Source organism: Chiloscyllium punctatum, chromosome 8 (genome assembly GCF_047496795.1).
Source record: "Chiloscyllium punctatum isolate Juve2018m chromosome 8, sChiPun1.3, whole genome shotgun sequence".
Taxonomy (NCBI): domain Eukaryota; kingdom Metazoa; phylum Chordata; class Chondrichthyes; order Orectolobiformes; family Hemiscylliidae; genus Chiloscyllium; species Chiloscyllium punctatum.
In genome coordinates, this window is record NC_092746.1 from 98679245 (window position 1) to 98707098 (window position 27854).

The following is a 27854-nucleotide window of genomic DNA, read 5'->3' on the forward strand; positions in this document are numbered from 1 at the left end:
TGTGCTTGAAATAATCAATTTTCCTCAATTATCAGATTGACAACATTTCAGGAGCATTTAATCAGCTGAAAAATAATTTGGAATTCTCTAACATGCTGTGTAAGTGTAAATTAATTTCTTTCTTTTATGAAGTCTGGCATTTTGCTTTCATTGACGTTCTTGACCTACCTCCTTGACTTTAGAAGAAACCTTCACCCATTTAAAATAAATGGGCTAATCTCTCAATAAAATAGCAAACACAAATTTTGATGTGATTTTGATGACATATGTGAATAATAAGATGGATCTAAAGTGCATACTCTTTATAAACTGGAATTGTGCCGCCTGCATCTCTATGTGGGCAAAATATTAGGTGTTCATGACCTGTGTCTGAACTAAGTATTAGGTCCTTTATAATGTGAATAAGCACGAGTGAACTCTTTATGGGTGTTCAATAGGTAGCCACTATAAATCACATTTATGACAATGAGGGTCAGGTTTGATAGGTGTGCCTCAGGCCTATCCATTCAGGGGTCAAAATTGTTCCTCTTCCTCCATCTTCCCACCCGGTTTTCAGGCTCAAACTCATTTTTGTCTCACTAAGTGTTTGCCAATTGCTATCATATGCTGTAATTTTCAGATTATTCTTTTGCTTGTGCTCTCTCCCCACACATTTCTACAAATTCTTCCAGGTAGGGGGCATTAATCAATTAACATTTTGCAACAGCCTTTGTCTGGAAAGATGCAAATTTTCTGACTTTTGATCTTCAAATGTTGTGACAGTTGGTAATCTGTTAATTTCCATTTTATGTAATAGTTGTTCTGCATTACCAGAATCTAATGTAATCATCTGGTTCAATTAGGAAATCTGTGGGGGATTGTTTTGTAAAGGAGCAGAGTAGTGGCCATTTATGTTAATAGTCTGCTGAAAGAGAATTTTCACCTCAACAAAAAAATTTACTTTAATTCAGTGTAATTGAACAGCCTTGCGCTACATCATATCTTACTCATTTTTATGAGTAACAATAGTTTAGGCTAGCAATCTGTCAAAAGGAGATTAAGCAACAAAAGTAAAATGATTTTGCTTTCATGCTGTACTGTAATTTGGAACTCCAAAATAAAATGCTTGGTGAGGGCATTCTGCTGCTGTAACATGCCTCATCAGGATATTTTAGTAGTTATTGTTTGCAGACTGAAATAAAAAAAACTGATCGTCGTTTAATTCCCTGTGAGCCAGCCCTGGTTTGTTTGCAAATGTATTAATCTCCATTACTGGAAGACTGCCTAGACAGTCACAAGACCTGATGACTCACAGGTCACTGGAACAGCTTAGATTGAAGCAAAAGGGCTATCAGTAATAGGTGCTGCTTTAATATACAATAATTTTGTTATACAAAAACAGTCTTCAAAGCAAGATTATCCTTTATAATAAAAATGCACCTTTCTAGGAATATATAATGGATCATAATAAAAGGTTAGTTTTCTTATTTATAAAATTTTTTAGAATAATAGGCACCATGCAACCCATTTAATATCCGATTCCTGTTAAGAGTGAAGTGACTCAACCTATTAGTCTCGATGCAGTTCTGTTTCAGATAAAGTCACAACCCTGTTAATCATTTCCTATCTTTCCTTACTCGCAATTTATTTTAAGCTTGCCTTTAAAAATCGCAAGTTTAGTTATTCATCACCGATACAAAATAAAAATCCGCATGATGATTTTCGGGGTAAAATTGGGCTGGGAAGAAGAAGGGGTTGGAGATCAAAATGCAGGATGAGCCCACGCGGGTTACTTCTGAATCAGGAAGTAAGCAATCTTCTGCTCCTACCAGGTTAAATGATTGCAGCCTGCAGCTAGTGGTAAGCACCCTGTTGAGTGGTTGCATGCTTAAACAGAGGGCATAAAATCATGGGAGGTAAACAAAAGTTGAAATTAGCCTGCACCACTAAAAGTCAATTTTAAAGGGGAGCTGTACTGTGGCTAAAACGAGTGCAGCAAGTTATTGTGAATGTGATTTTGGTCTGTGGAATTTCATCAAGTAGCCTTCAAGGTTTTCAAACAAAGCACTAGAGGCCGTGGCACTAGATCTGGAGAATAAACCATGTTCAACAGTTAAAGTGTCAAAGGGTCCTCCACACAAATTTGGAAAGGAAACTGGGGAAGGTAGCTTTGACTGTTAATGCCAGACGTCATACCCTGAGGATCTGGATGCAGTGCAGCAGAAAGTTCAGTAAACTCTGCACATGCTAATCAATGTCATAACCCACCAACAGTAACATTACATTCAGGCGTTGCTCAATGCACCACACCTACATCACTCAGCAAGCAATAATCCCTATCAGTCATGACACAGACCTAAAATCATACCTTTGCCTCATCATCAGATAATTTGCATGTTTGCCAGGTTTGCACCCACGCCTTACAGCTTGCATACATTGCTGGATATTCAATCACACAGCAGGCATCTTATTGAAACACAATTCGCTATCACACAATGCATACTTTCTTGCAGGGGACCAGTTGAGTCACAACCAGAGGCATTAAGAGCTGTGAGAATGGGGACAAGTGTTGTTGCACATCCTGAAGGAGACAGTGCTTGCTGACATTCGAATGTTGAAAGGTAAGCTCATAGCCAGCAGGGGCATAAGAAAATAAAGAAAACAACTTTAATCTTAATTACAGTTAAGATTACTGTAATCTTAAATTACACTTAATCTTATTTATCACATCTCGTTTTCCCCTCATGCCACATCTCTTCTGAATTCTAAGTTGCAGATAATGTATGCACGCTTATCTTAGTTTCCCCTCCCTTGGCTACAATACTCCTAACCTGTGTCTTTCTATTTTTACTGGTCAACCATTGGTGGAGGAGGAAGTAGACAATAATGGTGAAGCATTTCAAATTCACAACTTCTGCCTCAGAAACTGAAACTGCACATAACACAAAGAATGTAATAAAAGTCTGATTCTATGAGGAAAAGAGGCAAGAATTGTGCAGATGTTAAGGCAGAAGGCAAAAGGCCACACATGAGTTCTACTGCAGAGGTCTCAGATGGGGACATCATTGGCACAGGCTACATAAGATGACAAATGGATATTCCTATCACTTGGTGAGAAGGAAGATCTTTCTCTACACCTCATTTGACCAGAACAGTCTTTCCTTTGGAAGAAAGACAAAATAATGCAAATTCTGCAAATCTGTGGCAAGTACAGAGAATGCTGGAGAAACTTAGCAGGAGACTGGCAGCATCTGTGGAAAGAGAAACAGGGTTAACATTTCTCTCTCCACAGATGCAGACAGACCGAGTTATTTTCTGCAACATTCTTTGTGTTTCTTTTTCTTTTTGAAAGGAGGTGCTTACCAATTCAGTGAGTCATTAATTTTGCACGCGATATGACACTCAAAGACATAAGTTCTTTTAAAGGAGAGGCGAACAGTATTAATTGGGCTTAAACGAAGCAGAAAATGCTGGATAAACTTAGCAGGTGTAGCAGCATCTATAGAGAGGGAAATAGAGTTAATGTTTCGAGTCTAGTGACCCTTCATCAGAAGTGAAAATAGCGAGGAAAATGTGGTATTAATGCTGATGAAGTGTTGGAGGAAGTGAAGAGAATACATGGAGATGTGATTCGGAGAAAGGGAGAGAGAAAAGGATAAGTGAACAACGAGAATGCTCATGGTAGGCCAAGAGTGTGTGTGTGGATGTGTATAGAGGAAGGTGCTCATGTTCTGAAATAGTTAAAACTCACTGCTGAACCTAAAGGCTGTAAGATGGCTTTGCAGCATGGTCAAGATGATTGCCTAATTATGGAGGAACTGCCTCCCATCCATACTTTTCCATTTCAATGACTTTGGAATGTAGAAGATAAATGATACAAAAGTTCAGCCATCTTTCTGGTTGAAATTTCAACTCATGAGAATACAGCCTCAGATTTTTAAAACTTCAGTGAAAGGGTTTCCAGCCATTACATTTCAAGGAATCGCTTCTGACCAATCCTTGGTTTGATGACAATGTACACAATGAAATTCTTGGTGTATTTGCACTTCTATCAGAAAGTGTGCAATGTTTCGGAACACTCAGGCATCCAGCATTTATTTTGCATAGGGTTATGCACAGAGCTTCATCTTTCCTGAACTGCAAATGTGCACTGTGGCTGTCATTTTAGATCTCCAGTAATGTTGACAAAACAGGGGCTACTCATCCAAATCTTACACCTTTCAGATTTTATTAAGCATGCACCTTATCTCCCTTTTGGTTGTGTTGTTTTTAAGTGTCGAAATGAAGACTGGTGCATATCTCTACAATTAGCGTATCACACTTATTAACCTAAGTAATAATTCCTGCATATTTTAATACTGTAAAATCAAAATTATTTTCCCCTTCTCAAATGACCCACTTTTTCTTATCTGTATTGTACAATTAGGACCAGATTTGATTTGATTTGAGACAGGGTAACTGGACCTGAAAGATGAATTGATTTCCCTCCCCAGATGCTGCCAGACCTGCTGAGCTTTTCCAGCAATTTCTGCTTGTATCTCAGTGAAAAGGACAGTTTTGTGTGCTAACCAGACAAATCATACCATACATAAATAACGGGTGCAGAGGAAGTTTACCAGGATGTTGCCTGGTATGGTAGGAAGATCCTATGAGGAAAGGCTGAGGCACTTGGGGTTGTTTTCATTGGAGAAAAGAAGGTTTAGGGGTGACTTGATAGAGGTGTACAAGATGATTAGGGGGTTAGATAGGGTTGACAGTGAGAACCTTTTTCCACGTATGGAGTCAGCTATTACAAGGGGGCATAGCTTTAAATTAAGGGGGGTAGATATAGGACTGATGTTAGGGGTAGGTTCTTCACTCAGCGAGTCGTAAGTTCATGGAATGCCCTGCCAGTAGCAGTGGTGGACTCTCCCTCTTTATGGGTATTTAAGCGGGCATTGGTTAGGTATATGGAGGATAGTGGATTAGTGTAGGTTAGGTGGGCTTTGATCGGCGCAACATCAAGGGCCGAAGGGCCTGTACTGCGCTGTATTCTTCTATGTTCTATGTTCTATGTTCTAAATCAGAACAGAATGCAGAATATAGAGTTACAGCTGCAGAAAAGGTACAGAGAAAGACCAGTTAGTACAGTCATAGAAATGTGCAACATGGAAACAGACCTTTCAGTCCAACGTGTCCATGCCGACCAGATATCCTAACCTAATCTTGTCCCATTTGCTAGCTCTTGGCCCATATCACTCTAAATCCTTCCTATTCATATACCCATCCAGATGCCTTTTAAATGCTGTAATTGTACCAACTTCCATCACTTTCTCTGGCAGCTCATTCTATACGCACACCACCCTCTACATGAAAAAGTTGCCTCTTAGATCCCTTTTATATGTTTCCCCTCTCACCTTATGCCTTTGCCCTCTAGTTCTGGACTCCCCCACCCGAGGGAAAAGACTTTGTCTATTTATCCTATCCATGCCCCTCATGATTTTATAAACCTCTATAAGGTCACTTCTCAGCCTCTGACGCTCCAGGGAAAACAACCCCAGCCTGTTCAGCCTCTCCCTATAGCTCAAATCCTCCAACTCTGGTGACATCTTTGTAAATCTTTTCTGAACCCTTTCAAGTTTCACAACATCCTTCCAATAGGAAGGAGACCAGAATTGCATGCAAAATTCTAAAAGTGAACTAATCAATGCCCTATACAGTTGCAACATGACCTTCCAACTCCTGTACTCAATACTCTGAACAATAAAGGAAAACATACCAAATGCCTTCTTCACTACTCTATCTACCTGTGACTACTTTCTAGGAACTATGAACCTATATTCCAAGGTCTCTTTGTTCAGCAACACTCCCCAGGACCTTACCATTAAGTGTATGAGTCTGCGCTGATTTGCTTTTCCAAAATGCAGCACCTCACATTTATCTTAATTAAACGCCATCTGCCACTCCTCAGCCCATTTGTCCATCTGATAACGTTCCCATTGTATTCTGAAGTAATTTTCTTCACTGTCCACTACACCTCCAATTATGGTGTCATCTGCAAACTTACTAAATATATCTCCTATGTTCATATCCAATTCATTTATCTAAATGATGAAAAGTAATAGACCCAGCACCGATCTTTGTGGCACTCCACTGGTCACAGGCCTCCAGTCTGAACAGCAACCCTCCACCACCACCCTCTGTCTTCTACCTTGGAGCCAGTTCTGTATCCAAATGGCTAGTTCTCCCTGTATTCCATGAGATCTAACATTGCTAACCAGTCTTCCATGGGAACCTTGTCGAAAACCTTACTGAAGTTCATATAGATCATGTCTATTGCTCTGTCCTCATCAATCCTCTTTGTTATTTCTTCAAAAAGCTCAATCAAGTTTGTGAGACATGATTTCCCATGCACAAAGCCATGCTGACTATCCATAATCAGTCCTTGCCTTTCCAAATACATGTCAATATATGAGAGGTCCATTCATTAGTCTGAAAATAGGGTGGAAGAAGCTGTTCTTCAATCTGCTGGTAACTGCCTTCAAATTTTTGTATCTTCTGTTGATGGAAGAGGATGGATGAAAATATAACCAAGGTGGGAGGGATCTTTGATTATGTTGACTGCTTTCCTAAGGTAGCAGGAAGTGTAAACAGAGTCAATGAAAGGAGGGCTGGTTTTCATGATAAACTGGCTGCGTTCACAACTCTTTTTAATTCCCTAATGGAAGGATGTTGTGAAAATTGAAAGGGTTCAGAAAAGATTTACAAGGATGTTGCCAGGATTGGAGGTTTTGAGCTATAGGGAGAGGTTGAATAGGCTGTAGCTGTTTTTCCTGGAGCGTTGGAGGCTGAGGGGTGACCTTATAGAGGTTTATAAAATCATGAGGAGCATGGATAGGATAGGTAGACAAAGTCTTTTCTCTGGGTGGGGGAGTTCAGAACTAGGGGGCATAGGTTTAGGGTGAGAGGGGAAAGATATAAAAGAGACCTAAGGGGCAACTTTTTCACGCTGAGGGTGGTATGTATGTAGACTGAACTGCCAGAGGATGTGGTGGAGGCTAGTACAATTGCAACATTTAAAAAGAATCTGGATGGGTAAATGAATAGTAAGGGTTTGGAGGGATATGGGCCGGGTGCTGGCACGTAGGACTGGATGTGTTGGGATATCTGATTTGCATGGATGGGTGAGACCAAAAGATCTGTTTCCATGCTGTACATCTTTATAACTATGAGTCCAGGACTCTTGTAGTCTTGGGCAGAGCAATTGCCATACCAGGATGCTCTCTGTGGTACATTGATAAAAATTGGTAAGATTCTTTGTGGATATGCCAAATTTCCTTAGCTTTCTGAGGAGGCAGAGGTGCTTTTGTGCTTTCTTGACTTAAGTATCAACATGGATGAACCAGAATAGATTGTTGGTGATATTTACTCCTAGGAACTTGAAGCTCTTGACCACTTGCATCTTAGCATCAGTGATGCAGACAGGGATGTGTCCTCCACTCTGCTTCCTGAAGTCGATGATCAGGTCCTTCATTTTGCTGACGTTGTGGGAGAGGTTATCTTTATACCATCCCACTAAGCTTCACCTACATTTCTATCTGCACTTCTCAATGTCTCAGAGAAGTGAGAAATATTATCAAAAACCCCTCCCACCCAGTTATAATCTCTTCCAAACTCTTTCATCAGGCAGAAGATACAAAAGATTAAACGCACATAGCAACAGGTTCAAGAACAGCTTCTTCCCCACCGTTAGTAGACTTCTAAGTGAACCTCTCAAATTTCAAATCTAAGGTTGATCTTGTTTTTGTGCACCTTCTTCGGAGCCATAACTTTGCATTCATCGCTGTGCTCAATCACTCTGTGCATGTCGTATGCTATGATCTGCCTGTACTATGTGCAAAACAAAAACATTTCACTGTACTTAGTACCTATGACAATAATAAATCAGATCAAAAGCTGTCTATCTCCTTCCTGCACTCAATCTCATTGTTGTTTAAGATTTGACTCACTACGGTGGTGTCATCAGCAAATTTGTAAATGGAAGCAGAACTAAATTTGGCCACACTGTCATGAATGTTTCGCGTGTATAAGGGGGCTGAGTATGCAGCCTTGCGGAGCATTGGTGTTGAGCATTACTGTGGAGGAGGTGTTGTCACCACATAGATTACAAACCATAGATTACAGAGTACTATTAAATGGATCCCAAGTCAGACAGTAAGGAATCCTTTTCTTGATATCCAGTTTATTTGCAATACTTATATCTACCTTTTCCCTATTATCCCATTCTTCCAGCAGTTTAATATGTTCTCGGTACTTACTCAAACAATGTCTGTTTTTCTGTGTACTTAAACAATATTATTAGCATGCAATTACCACTTACAATCTACTAGTAAAGGCATTTCACATTGAATAAATGAACTGAAACAAAACCAATCCATGTCAGATTCACAAATTTGTTTCAATAGCTTCAATGACTTAGAGTGTTGGCAGCTTCTGGATCTATCCAAGGAGTGGAAAAATATTCAACTTTACTAACACCAGTTGTCTTTATGTCTTGGATTCAAAGCTGTAACCACTGTGAGGAAACCAGAAACCTACCACAAGTGAAAAGAAATAAGACAATGTCATAGATGCACAGCAACCATTGAGTCAGCAGGAAGAGAGCACATACAGTACAGTGGTAATTTTAACCGAATCCACAAGGTAGGAAATGGCATCATCAAATCAGCTGTCTGTTGAAGTCAAATGAAAGTTAAAATTTGGGCAGTGTGTGCAAAACCTCAGACCAAACCAAAAATATCACCTTATAAAGTTGTTATCCTGGTGCAGTTCAAGATAGGAGATCTTGAAATACTCTATCAGTCTGCAAAGTTCAAGCTAGAACTGAAAATTCATAAAAATATATCTCGTAGGTACCAATTGTTCAACACAAAATCAGCATGGATCCTCTATTGGAGCATCAGGCATTCCTATGTGAGATTACTCTGACCAGCTAATAGAAAATGGCCTGAAGTTTTCCAATGATGAAGAGCCTTTTATTTTTGAGCTCAAGCTCAAGTGAATCCAGAAACGCCAATGCCCATCATGACACTGACAATAATCTTGGGGATGTTGAGAGTGAGAGGTGGAGGCAGGAGGGTTAAAGGAGAGAGGATTGCAGGGAGGACTGGGGGCACCTCCCAAGTTGCACTCCTACGGTTCATGGTAGCAGCTGCCCATGTGAACTGGCAGCTCTCATGCCAAACCCCAGCCTGATTTTCACCAAACAAATTGTGCAGATTGAACCAGTGAAGTTTGTGGAGTTCCTTGATTCGGCAGTATACCCCTTTAGCGAGAATAGGTACCTTTTCCGCTATTGTCCTGTGACACTTCTGAGGGAGGTAAACTTCTCTTTTGGATTGCTAAAATGTGTATAAAAAGTGCATAAGCTATTGGAACAGTCAAGATCATTCAAACTGTTAAAAGGAATTGTCAAAAGGAATCATCAAGCTGTCAATGCATTTAAACTCCTGCCCCTTTCATATTTGAAAATAAAATGCCTGCAGTTTTCGAAAACAAAATTAATGCTTACTATTTCATTCTGCCTGAGAGTTATCATTGCTGGATTAGTGCAGCATGACTATTCTTACAACCTTCATTTATCACAGCAAGGGTCCTCTAAGTTAATATTTGATTGACAATTCTAAGTGTTTAGTGACTCTATGGAGTACAGCCATCAAATCGAATACTTGGTTTAAAAGGGGTCTAAAGGAAGTTGAAAGGACCGAATGGACCAGAGAGACAACAAGGTCTAAAAGATGGCTTCAGGACATGGCGACATTTTGTGAACTGTCTACACCGGATCCTATTCTTGCATATTTTATAATTGTTCTGCTCTTCTAAGCCTCAGAATTACTAACACTGTTCTCCTAAATCTACTTTCAGGTTTAAAGATTCTACAGCCAATGAGCATCAATTACCCGATGCTGGACCAAGGTCTCCTAAGACTGGGGAACCATAGGCCAACAGGCTTCCCGCGAGCCTGAACTCCTCGTGGAAACCTGGAATGGAGGCCTGACCAATGCCAGAACAAGACCTGACCCCACAGTGACCCAACATCAAAGAGGCCTGATGAGACCAATTGTAAGACCCTTTGGAGTGCTTGTGATCAAAACTAGTGTCCAGGACCCCACCGAACACAGCCACTTACCTTGCCAATACTGGGACTACAAATCCAGAGGCCTTCCTACTTCCCACAGGCCCAACCTCATTGAAACCCAGAACCAAGGCCTGACCAGTGCTGGAAAAGGAACATGGTGACCTGACATTGAGGAGGCCTAACTGAACCAGCCACAAGATTCCCCGTAATGTTCGAGACTGCAACAGGTGGTCAAGACCCCATTAGGAGCACACACTTTTAGAACAGTAGACTTCACTCACTGATGTTGGGGATCAAGTAGGAGCAGCTACCTCCCAGGAAACATGGGAGATGTGCTGCACTTCAAGTGAGACTGAAACTCCCCTCAAGTCCCCCGTCCCCAGCCTACTCCCCCCTCCCCCCACCTTACCCCAGTTCCAACCTTCCAGTTCAGCACCATCCTCATGACCTGTCCTACTTGCCAATCTTCCTTCCCACCTATCCATTCCACCCTCCTCTCTGACCTATCACCTTCATCTCCACCTCCATCCACCCATTGTACTTTTGGCTACCTTCTCCCAGCCCTAACCCCTCCCATTTATCTCTCCATCCTGGAGGATCCCTGCCTTCATTCCTGATGAAGGGCATTTGCCTGAAACATCAATTTTCCTGCTCCTTGGATGCTGCCTGACCTTCTGTGGTTTTCTAGCACCATTCTAATCTAGACTTCAACACACCACCCTGTTCCCTGGCCACCATCTCTGTCTCAGGTTTGCTCGTGTGTTCCAGTGAAGCTTAGTACAAGCTGGAAGAACAGCACCTCATTTTCTGCTTGGGAACCTTGGACCCTTCTGGACTTAATATCAAGTTGAACAATTTTAGGGCTTAAGCTGCTTTCCCTGTCCTTTCCCCTAACCCCCATACACCAGACCTTGTCATTACATAGGCTGGTACCAAACACTACCCATTGTCTGCCACTAATAGTACCCATAATCACTTATTCATTCCCCCAGACTGATCTTTAATCTTCGTCTGTCCAACCATTTTTCTTTCTCTTTGGACTCGATCTCTACCTATCGTTTATCTCCACCCACCCATCCTCTGTCTAAAAACCATCCGTTCCCTAGCTACCATCTGTTCTGAAGAAGGATCACTGGTTCTGAAATGTTAAGTCTGGTTTCTCTCCACAGGTGCTGCCAGACCTGCTGAGATTTTCCAGCAGTTTTTGCTTTTGTTTCTTAGTATTCGAGGTATGGCCGCATTGAAGCTTTGCACAATTGCAGCAAGACATCCCTGTCCCTATTGTCAAATCCTTTCACTATGAAGACCAACATAGTTTCCCTGCTGCACCAGTGCACTGACCTTCAGTGATTGGTGTCCAAGGACATCCATGGATGACATGATGTGGAGGAACTGGTATTGGATCTACCTGATGAAGGAGCAGCACTCTGAAAGCAAGTGCTTCCAAATAAACCTGTTGGACTATGACCTGGTGTTGTGTGATTTTTAACTTTATCCATGGATGAGGCATTGGGAGCATATGGGGGTTATGAGGTGTGAGGGCTGGAATGCTATTTTATGTTTTACATCTTTTTATTAAAATTGGCAAAGTGTTGCTGCACCAAGGCAGGCTGTCCACCCAGCTCTGCCCCACCACACTGCAGCATCTACATTCTTTCTAGGTTCACTCCCTGAGAGCCCCAATAATCTATGATCAAAAATCAGAAATTCCAAGGCACCTTCCTCTGTATCAGGTTTGTAATCCAGGAAAAGTCTGTATTCCCAAACCAGGAGCAACAATTCAGATCAGGGAGACTGACCGACTTAGTTAAGATCCGCCTAGTTAGTCAGCTGAATGCATATAAACAGGCAAATGTAACATCTAACCTCTAAAGAATCTGTATTCGGAAATATTCACTTAAAGATTAAATTGTCAGCATTTTGATTCATGTCCACCACTCGCCAACAGACACATACTCTCTACCAGACAATGAAAATGAACAGAGACTGCAAAATGCATTTGTGAAATATGGAAGCATTTCTGAATGAAGAAAAAGCAAAAATATACTCTGAGGTGATATCTACTTGCATTGCTGATGTACCTGGGTAATGTGAAATATGGTATTACATTTAAGCATATACACATTTTAAGAAGAAGAAAATACATTTCAATCTAAAACTGCCTGAAACGGAGATAAATTTAGATTCTACTGAATGCATCTGAATCAGCCCAATCTGTTGGATCCATTTCTCATGCTTAACCAGTATGCCAATAGTCTGCTACTGTGATAGAGAAATACCATTGCTAAGCTTCTAATTATTAGAAGACAATTAATCTTGGTCTGAATGGGAAACTTAGCCATTTGGCAGTTTATCAGCACTTTCCTGGTATCCCGAGTATTTCATGATTTGTTTCGTCAGAGCCAACAAAACCTTCAGGGACATTTAAATGATGGCCACATCTCAAAAGCTAACCAAGGCTAAACCTACTCCTGGCTAACCTTTTCTCTGATCTACGATTGTGGTATCATTTGTAAATCTGTAATACACTGATGCAAAATAAATTAAAACTTTCCCAACCCAATAGTAATGATACTAAAGGCTGGGGCTATTTTCCCTGGAGTGTTAGAGGCTGAGGGGTGACCATATAGAAGGTCCTAAAACCACATGGGGCATGATAACGTGAATGTCTAAGGTCTTTTCCCAAGGATAGGGAGTCCAAAACTAGAGGGCATAGTTTATGGTGTGTGTGTGTGTGTGTGGGGGGGGGGGGGGGGGGCGGGGGGGAGGTGGGGGGGAGGGAAAGATATAAAAGGGAGCTCAGGGGCAACTTTTTAATGCAGAGGATGGTGCGTGTATGGAATGAGCTGCCAGAGGAAGTGATGGAGACTTCTTCAATTACAACATTTAAAGTGTCTGGATGGATACATGAATAGGAAGGGTTTTGAAGGATATCAACCAAATGCTGGCAAATGAACTAGATTAATTTAGGATATCTGGTTGGCATGGATAGATTGAATCGAAGGGTGTATTTCAGTGCTGTATGACTCTGTGACTTTAAATCAAAGCTCCAAAATTCAGACCTAGCAGTATTTTGAAGATTTTCAGTATAAAAAGGCAGGTCATTGCTGTTGCTAAGGAAATCTCTTGCCAACCAGTTTCAGGGACATTTCTCAAAATTTATTTGAGATTTGGCTCACGCATGGGTTACATTGGGTGACTAAATTGTTAAGTGCAAAATACAGAGAGTCACAAAAAATAATTTTCAAGTGTAATAAAGTAACAAGAATAATCTTAGTGATAACCTGCTCACTAACATTTAATTCAGGTTCCACTCGGGCCACTCAGTTCCTGAGCTCATTCCTGGTGTCATAGCTAATAGTTATCCATCAATTAACATTTCAAAAACATTATTATTATGGCAATACTGCTTGCTGAACCCAAATTGTGTGCCACGAATCCAAGATTTCAGCAACAACTAATAATTCAAGTGGTACCTCATTGTCTGTAAATTGTTTTGAGATACCTCGTGGGCAGGAAAGGCATTATATAAGTGCAAGACTTCTCTTTGTAAGTAGAAAAACAGTCAACTTTCTCATGCTGCTGATTGAGAGATTAATGTTTACCAGGAGGGATTGGAATAAATGAATGTTTGATGAATAGTGCAGACTGGATGGACCAAAAATACCGAAAAATGTATTGCCAAGAGTGGGACAAGGGATAATCAGTAAGGTTTTGGATCATTACCTAGTCTTCCAGTTGGTTCGAAGTCAAGCTTGCTTCCATTATTCAACAGGTAAGTCTGTAACATGGCTGATTTTAGAACAAGGATTGAGCTTGTTACACCTTATTTTAGTGTCAGGTTATCCATTGTAAGTCCTTCATTCTCTCGGGTAATGTACATGTGTTTTCCATTTTCCATGCTGTTGAAAGCTCTTTGACTCTGTGACAATGGAAAATTCTTCTTGAAATATCCCAAAAGACCTTTCATACCCACTCCAACAGAATGATTGTAACATTTATTGTTCTTATCCAAAAGACAGCACACCGCACTCGTTTGGTGTTTCCCTGATGATCAATCCAGCTACGTCCAATAGCCAGTGGCCCATTGCCTCAGCTGGAATGAATGTTGCCACACATTAACCTGCTTTTTCTCCCCAGGTACTGCCTCACCTGCTTCATATCTCTAGGATCTTCTGTGTTTATTTCAGTCTTCTAGCATCTGCAGTATTTTGCTTTCGCTCAATTTTATGGAGTGATGGATTGGAAGTAGGTCCAGGAGTGCATTTTTATCATCAATTCTAAAGGGAGTAAAGGCCTAGATTCGACATATGGCAATAAATTAGCATTGATAGAAACTTAATTAATGGACAGGATGCAAAGAACAGGGCATAACTGGGGCATTTTCAAACTGGCATGCAACGACTATTGAAGTGCCATAAAGATTAATGCTGGGGCCACAGTTAGTTACAATCTATATTATTGAATTTTTTGAAGAGAAAATGATGATACAATAAGAGGTGCAAATATCAGCTGTGCCGGGAACACAGAGAGGCTGATAAGAGATATAAACAAGTTAAGAATCTGGTCAACAAATTGGCACATATAAAGGGAAATGAGAAGTCTTATGGCTTTGGTCATGAAAATAGAAAAGCAGATTTCTTTTTAAAAGGCTCGCAACTATTAAGTGGTGGTGTGTGCAGAGAGTTGGGTGCACCTGTAAAAGCAACACTGAAAGTTAGCATGCAGATACAGCAAGCAATTAGGAAGATAAATGATATGCTGACCAGCTGATTATATACAGGAATAAAAAAATCTTAATTCAATTGTACAGGGCTTTGGTGAGAGCATCCTGGAATACGGTTTGCAGTTTGGTCTCCATGTTTAAGGAAAGATATATTTGCATTACTGGCAGTACAACAAAGTTTCACTAAGTTGGTCCCTGGAAAAAGGGTTGTTCTATTGTTACAGGATTAAAGCACACAGAATGGGCAAACAATGTACAGTTACCTTTAATTCCATTGACACCTGTGACATTACTATAACTTTAACAGGTGTATTTTGTCCTGTTTTTCTTAAGAAACAAGGCTGTGACAGAGATATTGAGTGGTCTGCTCAAAGCCAGTAAAATACACAGCTTGTGAGGCTTTGGGTTTTTTTAAAGTGGTAACAATAGAAGCAGGCTGAATGGGTGGGGTCAAGCTCCCACAGAACCAGGAGCTTTAGTTTTAGCTTTCAGCAGTTGCTGGGGTCTTGAAGCTAGATGTGGCAACTCCTATTCCTCCCTCCATTACAACTAAAAGTTATGGTTCTTTTCCCACTACTAGAATTGTATGAAGGATAATATATGTTATTGATTTTGCCTTTGCCAAGTGCGTGTTTATGGGATGTTACATTAACTGATCCAATAAAGCAATAGCTTATTTAGATATGTTAGTTTGAGAAGAATTTAAAAAGAGTTATAGTTAAGCCAAACTTTTTGTTTGTTATTTTATCTCTATTTTAATTGTAGTGTAAAAATAGCATGTGCTTTTCTTAAAGCTGAGTAGTTTGACCAATCAAATTGTATCTGGAATGCAACATCTTACATTTATCGTAAAAATAAGAAAAAGTTAGGGTTTAATCTATCTTCTTAAAATATCTTGAGATGGTTTGGTTTGGTCCATAAACCATCACAGCTATAAGTGAAATTATTCTAAAGGATTAAATATTTACAATGGACGACCATGGCCTGACCAGCTTGGTTCTAGAGTTGAGAGGGAGGAAAGATTGAGTAGACTGGCACGATACTCAATGGAAATTTGAAGAATGGGAAGGGGGTCTCTTAAAGAAAAATATAAAACCATTAAAGGAACAGGTAAGATAAAAGCAGGGAGGTTTTTTCCAATGGTAGGTGAAACCAGAACCAGGAGCTGAAAGCCTCAAATTAAGGGGGGAGCAGCTTTAGAACTGAATTAAGAAGGAACGTCTTCACCCAAAAGGTTGTGAATCTTTGATATTCCTGACCCAGTTGAGGATGAAGGCAAAGATAGATTTCTGAACAGTAAAGGAATTAAGGGCAATGGTGAGCAGGCAGGTAAGTGGAGCTGAATCCACAAAAAGATCTTATTGAATGGTGGAGCAGACTCGACGGGCCAGATGGCCTACTCCTGCTCCCATATCTTATGTTCTTATGTCTTTATGACTGTAATGAACACGGAAGCAAGATTCATTTTCAACTAGCTGGAAGAACAGTCAATAGTTTAGAGGGCTACTGCAGGCTGCAGCACGGCATAGACAGGATGCAGAGCTGGGCTGAGAAATGGCTGATGGAGTTCAACCTGGAGAAATGCGAAGTGATGCATTTTGGAAGGTTGAACTCGAATGCTGAATGTAGGATAAAAGACAGGATTCTTGGCAGTGTGGAGGAACAGAGGGATCTGGGTGTGCAAGTACATAGATCCCTCATAGTTGCCACTCAAGTGGATAGGGTTGTTAAGAAAGCATATGGTGTATTGGCTTTCATCAACAGGGGTATTGAGTTTAAGAGTCGCGAGGTTTTACTGCAGCTCTACAAGTCCCTGGTGAGACCACAATTGGAATATTGTGTCCAGTCTGGTCACCCGACTATGGGAAAGATACAGAGGCTTTGGAGAGAGTGCAAAGAAGGTTTACCAGGATGCTGCCTGGACTGGAGGGCTTGTCTTATGAAGAAAGGTTCAATAAGCTTAGACTTTTCTCTCTGGAGAGGAGGAGGAAGAGAGGAGACCTGATCGGGATATACAAAATAATGAGAGGAATAGATAGAGTCAATAGCCAATTCCCCAGGGCAGGATTGGCTGGTACGAGAAGTCATAGTTTGAAGATATTAGGAGGAAGGCATAAAGGAGATGTCAGAGGTACGTTTTTTACATGAAGAGTTGTGAATGCATGGAATGCGTTGCCAGCTGAGGTGGTGGGACCGAAGTCAGTGGGGACATTTAAGCGATGGCTGGACATGGATAGCAGTGAGTTGAGGGGTGCGTAGGTTAAGTAACTATATTTTACATTAGGATTAAGTTTTGGCACAACATTGTGGGACTAAGGGCCTGTCCTGTGCTGTACTTTTCTATGTTCTAATAGGTAGTGATCCCAAACCTCACTAGTTGAGCCCCAGTCCCACTCTTGGTATTACATCTTTCAGTGTTTAAATTAGACTTGAAGTGCAGTAAAGAGACAAGATGAAAAGCCTGCTCAGTTAAGGCACCACTCTTGTTAATCCCCCTCGAATATGTCAGGAATTTTATTATGTCATCGAGATCACAGACAGGATCTTCTGCACCTCAGGGCTTCTCAAGGCAGGATTCACCACGCAGACCTACACAGCTAAAAACGTTAGAAATCAAGGCCCAGTGCAAAATCCCTGCTACACTGTAATAAGAAAGTGAGAGAATTGAGCCCATTTATTCCTGAGTTTAGGTGAATGAGAGGTGATCTTATTGAAACATATAAGATTCTAAAGGGGATCGAAAAAATAGATATGCAGTGATCATTTCAAATAGAATCAAAAACACAGGGACTTAGTCTCCATATAAGGAATTGATAATTGAGGAATGAGTTGAAGAAATATTATGTTTCTCAAAAGTTGCATTTCTGTAGAAATCTCAACTCTGGAGGGATATGGAGGTTTACAAAATTATGAGGGGCATGGATAGGATAAATAGACAAAGTCTTTTCCCTGGGGTCGGGGAGTCCAGAACTAGAGGGCATAGGTTTAGGGTGAGAGGGGAAAAATATAAAAGAGACCTAAGGGACAACTTTTTCACGCAGAGGTTGGTACGGGTATGGAATGAGCTGCCAGAGGATATGATGGAAACTGGTACAATTGAAACATTTAAGAGGCATTTTGATGGGTATATGAATAGGAAGGGTTTGGAGGGATATGGGCCGGGTGCTGGCAGGTGGGACTAGATTGGGTTGGGATATCTGGTTGGCATAGACGGATTGGGTCTGTTTCCATGCTGTATATCTCTATAGCTATGAAAGATTTTGCAAAGCATCAGAGGATATGAGGAATGAATGAGAAAGTGGAATTGAAGGTAAAGAAAAGCCATGAACATATTGAACAGTGATGCAGTCTTGACAGGTGGTACAGTCTACTGCTGCTCCTCTTTCTTGTTTTCATGTCGACGTTAGAGAAGCAGTGTGATAAGTTAGAAACAGTGGAGGAGGTGAACAGAACGGAACCTGGCATTTAGCATAAACAGATTGCAAAATCGGGCACATGACATTTAATGCCCAGTTTGCGGTGCCAGCACGTTTGTGATATCTCATTTATGAGGGCAGATGGAAGCTACAATACAGCCAAGCACAAGCTTCATTTAAATGCAACTTGTTCATCATATCCAATGCTAAGTTGCATGAAGTCGCACATGGGACATTACACAGCTCAGCTGAACGGATTGGGCTACTTTGGGGAAGCATTTAAAGCAAGTTGCAGTGTGTTCCGTTACATGTCTTTATATTCTACCATTTTTCTTCTAATTCATTTAAAAATTTGACACATTTTTTATTATTTTAGATTAGATCATTGTTGCTAAACCCTTTGTTGCTAAGCAACATACCTCAGTAGTCTCGGTACTGAGTTGGAAGTTTCAACCGATAATGTGAATCCCTTTGGCTATTCCTTTCGCGCTCCACAAAATAGATGAAGAGGAATTCATGAGGGGCCTATACCTTCAGAGCCATTGATACCTTAGGCAGTATGTGTACTTCTGTTCATAAGCAAGGAGACCTATTTATAGATCCTCCCAGTCCCACCTATATTTGTCCGACTGTCTTTGCTAACTTCACTTTATTGTAAAGGCAATGACAGGAAAGCTGAAGAAATTATGTTCTTGAACTATGTAAGGACTCCACTTCTTTCAAATACCAGCATAGCTCCCAGTACTCCAAGTAAATTAATGTTTGATGCTTAAGGGCGGGACAACCATTTTCGCAACTTACAAGTGATGAGTAGCAAACAAAATTAGATTCCTTTCCCCAAAATTTCTCCATCCAACCTTGTCCCAGATGAAGATTGTCTCAAGTCTTGAAAATGACTTGTTGTGCAAGGTGATGTTTGCGACTATACATCCAACAGCAAACCGATAGCTGCCATTTAAAGATCATTGGGCCATTACTTGGCTTGGGGGAAGACATCCATCACCACTGGGAGGAAGGCCTGCTTCCAAGAGCTGCCAGCCAAACAAATAGTTCTCCAGTCACAGCACTGCCACTTGAATCGGTGGCCACTAATGGAACTGCAGGCCATTTCAATAGAAGAGATGCCATGGATTTTGCCTTCCAGGTGAGTCTGGAGTTTCACCAGGATGTCATGTCACAGTAAGGTGAAACCCACTGAGTGAATAAAAGAAGTCTGGCCCACCTCTTCGTGTATGAGTGTTACAACCACTGAATTGCTGATCACCCAACATTCCTTATTGGTTCCTGTGTTAGTTGAAATTTTGAATGGTTTTCTCTCTTCAACAACTAACAATTCTCCTTCTAATCACCTATCATCAACCACCTCCTCAAAAAACTTCACCATTCCAGCTTCGAAACTGACCACCTCCATTTCCAACCTACTTTTCCACTTCAAAATCCTAGAACATGTTGTTGCCTCCATTACTATCATCCCCCAAAAGCTCAGTGTCAAACATTTCATTTCAATCACCCAAATGTCAATGTATGTGACTGCGACAAAATTAATTTGCCTTTTCTACCTGTTTGCAGCCTTCCTAGAGTTATTGAGCTGTATGGTGAAGAAATAGACTCTTCAGTCCAACTCATCCATGCTGACCAGATATCCTAAATTAATCTAGTCCCATTTGGTAGTATTTGGCCCATATCCCTCTAAACCATTCCTATTCACATATCCATCCAGATGCCTTTCAAATGTAATTGTACCAGCCTCCACCACGTCCTCTGGGAGCTCATTCCACACACAAACCAGACTCTGCGTGAAACAGTTGCCTCTTAGGTTTCTTTTGAATCTTTCTCCTCTCACTTTATATCTATGCCTTCTTGTTTTGGACTCTTTTATTCTGGGGAAAAGACCTTGTCTATTACCCTATTCATGCACCCGATGATTTTATAAACCTCTATAAGGTCACCCCTCAGCCTCTGATGCTTCAGAGAAAACAGCCCCAGCCTATTCAGCCTCTCCCTATAAGCTTAAACCCTCCAACCCTGGCAACATCATCATAAATCTTTTTTGAATCCTTCCAAGTTTCACAACATCTTTCCCGTAGCAGAGAGACCAGAATTAAATGCAATATTTCAAAAGTGGCCGAACCAATGTCCTGTACAGCCGCAACATGACCTCTCAATTCCTATACTCAGTGCTCTGACCAATAAAGGCAAGCATACCGAATGCCTTCTTCATTATCCTGTCTACCTGTGACTCCACTTTCAAGGAACTATGAACCTGCACTCCAAGGTCTCCTTGTTCAGCAACACTCCCCAGGGCCTCACCATTAAGTATATAAGTCCTGTCCTGATTTGCCTTTCCAAAATGCAGCATCTCACATTTATCTGAAATAAACTCCATCTGCAGATTCTCAACTCACCAGCCCATCTGATCAAGATCCTGTTGTACTCTGAGGTAGTCTTCTTGGCTGTCCACTACACCTCCAACTTTGGTGTCATCTGCAATCTTACTAACTATACCTCCTATGTTCACATTCAAATCATTTATTTAAATGATGAAAAATCTTTGGACCCAGTATTGATCCTTGTGGCACACCATTGATCACAGGCTTCCAGTCTGGAAAACAACTCTCCACTACTATCCTCTGTCTTCTTTCTTTGAGTCAGTTCTGTATCCAAGTGGCTAGTTCTCCTTGTATTCCATGTGAGCTAACCTTGTTAACCAGTCTACCATGCAGAACCTTGTCAAATGCCTTACTGAAGTCCATATAGATTATGCCCACCCGTCTACCTTCATAGATTCTCTTTGTTACGTCTTCAAGAAACTCAATTAAGTTAGTGAGATGATTTACCACACACAAAGTCATGTTGACTATCCCTAATCAGTCCTTCTCTTTCCGAATACATGTAAATCCTATCCCTCAGGATCCACTCCCACCACTGATGTCAGGCTGACCTGTCTATAGTTCCCTGGTTTTTCCTTACCACCGTTTTTAAATAGTGGCACCATATCAGCCAACATCCAATCTTCCAGCACCTCAATTGTGACTACCTGTGGTACATATATCTTGGCAAGGAGCCCAGCAATCTCTTCCCTAGCTTCCCACAGAATTCCAGAGTATGCCTGATCAGGTCCCGGGGATTTATCCAAATGTATGCATTTTAAGACATTCAACATCTCCTCCTCTGTAATATGGACATTTTTTAAGATGTCACAATTTATTTCCTCAAGTTCTCTAGCTTCCATATCCTTTTCCACAATCATCACTATTGGAAAATACTCATTTATTATCTGCCCTATCTCCTGTGGTTCCACACATAGGTGACCTTGCTGATTTTTAAGGAGCCCTATTCTCTCCTTCATTGCCTCTTTGTCCTTAATGTATTTGTAGAATCCCTTTGAATTCTTCTTAATCCCATTAGCCTAAATTGTCTCATGTCCCCTTTTGACACTCCTGATTTCCCTCTTAAGTATACTTGTATTGCCATTATACTCTTCCATGAAATCACTCATAGAACATTACAGTGAGTACAGGCCCTTCAGTTGTTGATGTTGCGCTAACCTATGAAATCAATCTGAAGCCTACCTATCCTACACTATTGCATGTTCATCCATATGTTTATCCAATGATCATTTAAGTGCCCTTAAAGTTGGCATGTCTACTACTGTAAAACGTAGTGCTTTCCACACCCCTACTACTCTCTGAGTAAAGAAACTACCTCTGATATCTGTCTTACATCTATCACAAAATAAAATTTGCACATTGTCCCTGTGTCAGGGTGGGTTTCCTCCGGGTGCTCCGGTTTCCACCCACAGTCCAAACATGTGCAGATTAGGGTGGATTAACCATGCTACATTGTCCATAGTATCCAGGGACCTGCAGGTTAGGGTGGATTGGCCATGTTAAATTGTCCCGTAGTGTCCAGGGACCTGCAGGTTAGGGTGGATTGGCCATGTTAAATTGTCCCATAGTGTCCAGGGTCCTGCAGGTTAGGGTGGATTGGCCATGTTAAATTGTCCCATAGTGTCCAGGGACCTGCAGGATAGAGTGGATTGACCATGTTAAATTGTCCCATAGTGTGCAGGTGAATATTCGAATGGATCCCTGCTGTCTTTCTCTCTTATATGCTTCCTTCTTTTCTCTTGACCAAAACCTCAATTTCTGTCATCACCCAGCATTCCCTGCACCTACCAGTCAAAATGCTTGATCACACCATCCTTTTTAATGCTTCTTCACTTTCATCCAGTAATAGCCAGAGAATTATAGTTTCCTCTGACATCCATAAGAATCTATCTCTGAGCCCCTGCTATATCCTATCTATACCCAGCAATACCATCCAAAAACAGCACTGATTTCCATGTGTATCCTGATGACACCCACCTCCACCTCACACCACCTTGCTCAATCCTTGCACTGTTTCGAAACTGTCAGACTGTTTGAGACAACTGTCTGAGGCTGAATTAGAGCTTGATTCCAAAACTGAGGTCCTGATCATGTATTCATCCCATTGTAACACCTTCATAACAATTCTACCCTGTTTGGATTGTATCGGTTTATGTGCTCTCAAACTTGCATCTGCGCCTTTGTTACCTTTAGATTTGACTATCCCATGCACTTCTGGCTGGCTTCCCGTGTCCAATGGTTGTCTAAGGCAGTTAGTGTCTGAAATGGTTAAATAATACACAGAGATAAGCTCTCCCCATCAGGATGTAAGTGACTGCTCCTGAGAACTGAAAAGTGTGTTGCTGGAAAAGCACAGCAGGTCAGACAGCATCCAAGGAGCAGGAGAATCGACGTTTCGGGCATAAGCCTTTCTTCAGGAATGAGGAGGATGTGCCAAGCAGGCTAAGATGAAAGGTAGGGAGGAGGGACTTGGGGGAGGGGCGTTGGGAATGTGATAGGTGGAAGGAGGTTAAGGTGAGCATGATAGGCCGGAGAGGGGGTGGGGGCGGAGAGGTCAGGAAGAAGATTGCAGGTCAAGAAGGCGGTGCTGAGTCCGAGCTTGTAGAGGGAGGAAGAGAGCTTCTTCAAGGAAGGCATCCTTGCAAGAGGATTTGCCTTGTAGAGGGAGGAAGACAGCATCTGTAGTCCTCACTTGCTCCTAGTTCATTTTAACCTACTGCGAATCATCTTGCAAGGATGCCTTCCTTGAAGAAGCTCTCTTCCTCCCTCTACAAGGTATCTCAATCCCAGCCCTTGGACTCAGCACCACCTTCTTGACCTGCAATCTTCTTCCCGACCTCTCCGTCCCACCCCCTCTCCGGCCTATCACGCTCACCTTAACCTCCTTCCACCTATCGCATTCCCAACGCCCCTCCCCCAAGTCCCTCCTCCATACCTTTTATCTTAGCCTGCTTGGCACACCCTCCTCATTCCCGAAGAAGGGCTTATGCCCGAAACGTCAATTCTCCTGCTCCTTGGATGCTGCCTGACCTGCTGCGCTTTTCCAGCAACACATTTTTCAGCTCTGATCTCCAGCATCTGCAGCCCTCACTTTCTCCCTGCTCCTGAGAACTGTTTTCCTTTCAGTCCAGTCCTAAGTCCAGTGTTCCAGCATCAACTGTTCTGATGCGAAGTCCATGTGATTGACAGAAACATTTATTCACTTGCAAGTTGAGTCTGTTTTTGCATAAGAGACTATCATGCTTCGCGGATGTAATGTAGATAGCTATTAAGTATTATGTCATAATCTTCATTGTTCATCAAGATGGAAAATATCTTCTGCTGAAGACTTTGTGTGGCTATCCTTCTCATCGTGGTATCAACAATTTAGACTTATTTTTATTCACTCATGGGACATGGGTGTCGCTGGCTGGCCAGCATTTATTGCCCATCCCTAGCTGCACTTAAGATGGTGGTGGTGGTGAGCTGTCTTCATGAACTGCTGCAGTCCATGTGCTGTCAGGAGACCCACAATCTCTAGGGAAGGAACTCCAGGACTTTGGCCCAGAAACAGTGAAGAAATTGTGATATATTTTTAAATCAGGACCATGAGTGGCTCCTAGGGAACTTGCAAGTGGTGATGTTCCCATGTAGCTACTGTCGTTCGAGATGGAAGTGGTCATGGGTTTGAAAGGTGCTGTCTAAGGATCTATGGTTAATTTCTGCACTGCATCTTGGAAATGATACACATCACTACAACTGAGCATTGGTTGTGGAAGGAGTGTGTGTTTGTGGATTTGGTGCCAATCAAGCAAGTTGCTTTGTCCTGCATAGTATCAAGCTTCTTGAGCTGAATCCAAGAAGAAAGTGTGATGGCAATCAATATACCCACAACATCTCAATGAACAAGAATACAACATATACTATGTTTACAGTGGCAGATATCACACCATACATATGTACAAATCACTACTATCATTATTTGCTCTGAAGTTCTGAAGAATAGTATATCAAACTTGAAACATTAGCTCTGTTTCTCTCTTCACAAATGCTGCCAGACATGCTGAGTTTCTCTAGCATTCTCTGTGTTTGTTTCAGATTTCCAGTATCAGCATTATATTATCATCACCATCAAAGTATATGTTGTGATATTAGTCCCATTACTTTATGTTCTCCATTGGGTACCAACTGAATTTGAATTTTCTTTGATTTCAATGCAGCTCTCGTTTAAATGCAAGTAGCAGCCCTTCATGCACAAAAACAACCCCATATTAATATATTGCTTAGTTCCAAAACAAATATATTAGGTTGACGACTGTGTAAACACTCTTGTGTTTAATATCTGGTGGCGCTCTCCATTGTAAAATTGACTGAAGATTTGCAGGAACATTGGAGAAGCAGTGGAAGAATCCTCATGGACATTCATGACATAAAATTTAAATTTCAATCAGCCCTTTTGAAATATTGTCACGTATTGAGAGTCTACAACAGAAATAAAACTTAGGCAAGTGCACAGAATTACATTGTAATCGTAAGGGAGAAGTGATCTAAGTTATGTTTGCAACTGGCCACTGGAAATGAACTGTTGGACAACCTAATCTCTGATAAAATTGGTCCTCAGGAGGGAGAAAGCTGATGTTACATGCTCAGCTGCAGATTTTCCAACCCTGAAAGTATTGTTTCAGAGTCAGTTTGTAACGTGAGAAAACATATCATCTCCCACTATCCCTACTTCACCAGTTTAATCTCTTGAGTTTCCAATCTCTACAGGTTAGTGTGCAAGATTCAATATCTTCATCCATCCTCGTTTCTCAGTATTTCTTCCAGAGTGTTAGTTTACAAAATTCAAAGAAAAAAAGAGCAGTTCAGCACAGGAACAGGCCTGCCATGTCTGTGCAGACAGATTTAGTTTAGGTTTCTAAACTAAAAACCTCTATGTAGTCTGTATCCCTCTATTCCCTGCCTATTCATGTATCAATCAAGTCACCTTTTAAATGTTACTGCATCCCTTTGCAACACATCCTCTGGCAACACTTTCCAGGCATTACGACCATTTGTGTAAAAAGCCTGCCTCACACATTTCCTTTAAACTTGCCCCCTTTTACCCTAAACCTGTGCTCACCTGTCACTAACGTAACATTACTACCCTGAGAAAAATAATCCATCTATCCATGCTTCTCAAATTTGTAAATTTCTGTCAGATTGCTTCTCATCCTTCAACATTCAGGTGAAACCAGATCAAGTTTGTCCCAGTCTCTCCTCATAGCTAATACCCTCCAAACCAGATAACATCCTGCAAATTGTTTCTGTAACCTCTCCAAAGCCTCCACATCCTTCTTGCAGTGTGGTGACTAGAACTGTACACAATATTCCAAATGTGGTGTAACTAAAGTCAGATTTCTAGCATGAAAGCACTGTGTTCTGTGGAACATTGCTTATCTAATGATTATAGCCAACTCTATTACCTCCATACTTGTTGACAGCTAAAATTTATTCAATTTCACTGCAAAGAAATAAATCCCTGTGCTTGCATTTATTTAACACTGCTTTTTGATTGCCCCAGCTGAGAAAACAATTTCTCTTCATCTGACCTATATGAAAAGGGATGTCCTCTGTTGGGGGAGGTATGAAAAAGGAAACATAACCTTAATGTTGGAGCTGGACCACCCAAGGGTGAAATCAGGATGAGTTGGCTTTGCATAAAATCTAGTAGAAAGCAGCATATAGTTCCTCCAGAGGTCATGAATGCTCAGAGAATGGAGGTTTCAAGACAAATCTTGTTCGATTATGTTCTGGCCAAGTGTTTCGAATTGCTAGTTTAGCTCAGATGGCTAAGGTGTGGTGCAGAATAACACTGACTTCATTCCCCATCGTGGCTGAGGTTGTTTCTGTAACCTACCTCCTCACCTTGCTCCTTAGTTATGTCATGCCATAAACCATGATGATCAACCCTTGGGCAATGAGAATGCTGCATGAAGAGAAGGAAAGGGGATCAGGTGATATGGAGGATTGGTCATTAAATAGACTGCAGGTGCGGAACAACCATAACACAACTGTATTGTGAAAAAGGCTATCCTTTGCAGTTAATGCACAAATTTCATTGAGTTGTGGAGATGTACAGCACGGAAACCAAACCTTCAGTCCAACTCATCCATGCCGACCAGATATCCAAATGTAATCTTGTACTATTTGCCAGCATTTGACCCATATCCCTCTAAACCTTTCCTACTCATGTATCCATCCAGATGCCTTTTAAATGTTGTCATTGCGCCAGCCTCCACCACTTCCTCTGGCAGCTCATTCCATCCATGTACCACCCTCTGTGTGAAAAAGTTGTCCCTTTGGTCCCTTTTAAATCTTTCTCCTTTCATTTTCAACCTATGCCCTCTAGTTTTGGACTTCCCTACCCTGGGGAAAAAAGCCATGACTAATCGCCCTTTCCATGCTCCTCATGATTTGATAAACATATGTAAGGTCACTCCTCAGCCTCTAACACACCAGAGAAAATAGCCCCAGCCTACTCAACCTCTCCCTATAGCTCAAACTCTCTAATCCTGGCAACATCCTTGTAAAACGTTTCAGAATCCTATCAAGTTTTACGAATTCCTTCGTCTGGCAGGCTGACCAGAATTGAACGCAGTATTCCAAAGTAGCCTAACCAATGTCCTGTACAGACAAGACATGACCTCCCAACTCCTATACTCAATGCACTGACCAATAAAGGCAAACATACCAAACACCGTCTTCACTACCCTATCTACCTGCAACTCCACTTTCAAGGTCCTTTGCACCACTGCTGTTAATGTTGGATAGAAAATAAGGTGCTTTTTGCTGGTCAGTCACACTTTGTTGCTATAGTTTTGCTGCTATAGCAGAGGGTCCATGAGAATCTGTCAATATCCACAAGGGTGCAGATCAATACTTACATGGTCTCAGGGTATGTGTCAGTGCCCGCTGAGGTTTCTCAAAGGAAGGTTTCACAGCCACTAGTTTACATTAAGCAGCCTGTTTCTGTCACAAAGTACCAAAGCAGTCATTTGTATTGCAACACTGTCACAAATGGCTGGATCTAAAAGCTGAGTCTGTGTTCATTTATCCACTCACATGGTGTTGTTTATTTGCATTCAGGTCGAACTGAACTGGAGCAAAGTACTTTTTCTGTGTTTAGGCACATGTGGGTGTGGGGGGTAGTGGGGGGTGTGGGGGTGGAAAGGCAGTTTCAGGCAGGGTTATCTCAATGCAGTGAA

At 41.4% G+C, this 27854-nt stretch overlaps 1 long non-coding RNA gene across 1 annotated transcript; it reads left to right on the forward strand.

Annotated features, from left to right (window-relative positions):
- Positions 1-1313: 1313 nt before the first annotated feature.
- LOC140480266 (uncharacterized) lies at positions 1314-11549 on the forward strand. The gene is made up of 4 exons (XR_011961241.1): positions 1314-1453; positions 2493-2600; positions 8525-8661; positions 9883-11549. It is a non-coding gene; the product is annotated as an uncharacterized lncRNA (long non-coding RNA).
- The last annotated feature ends 16305 nt before the right edge of the window (positions 11550-27854 follow it).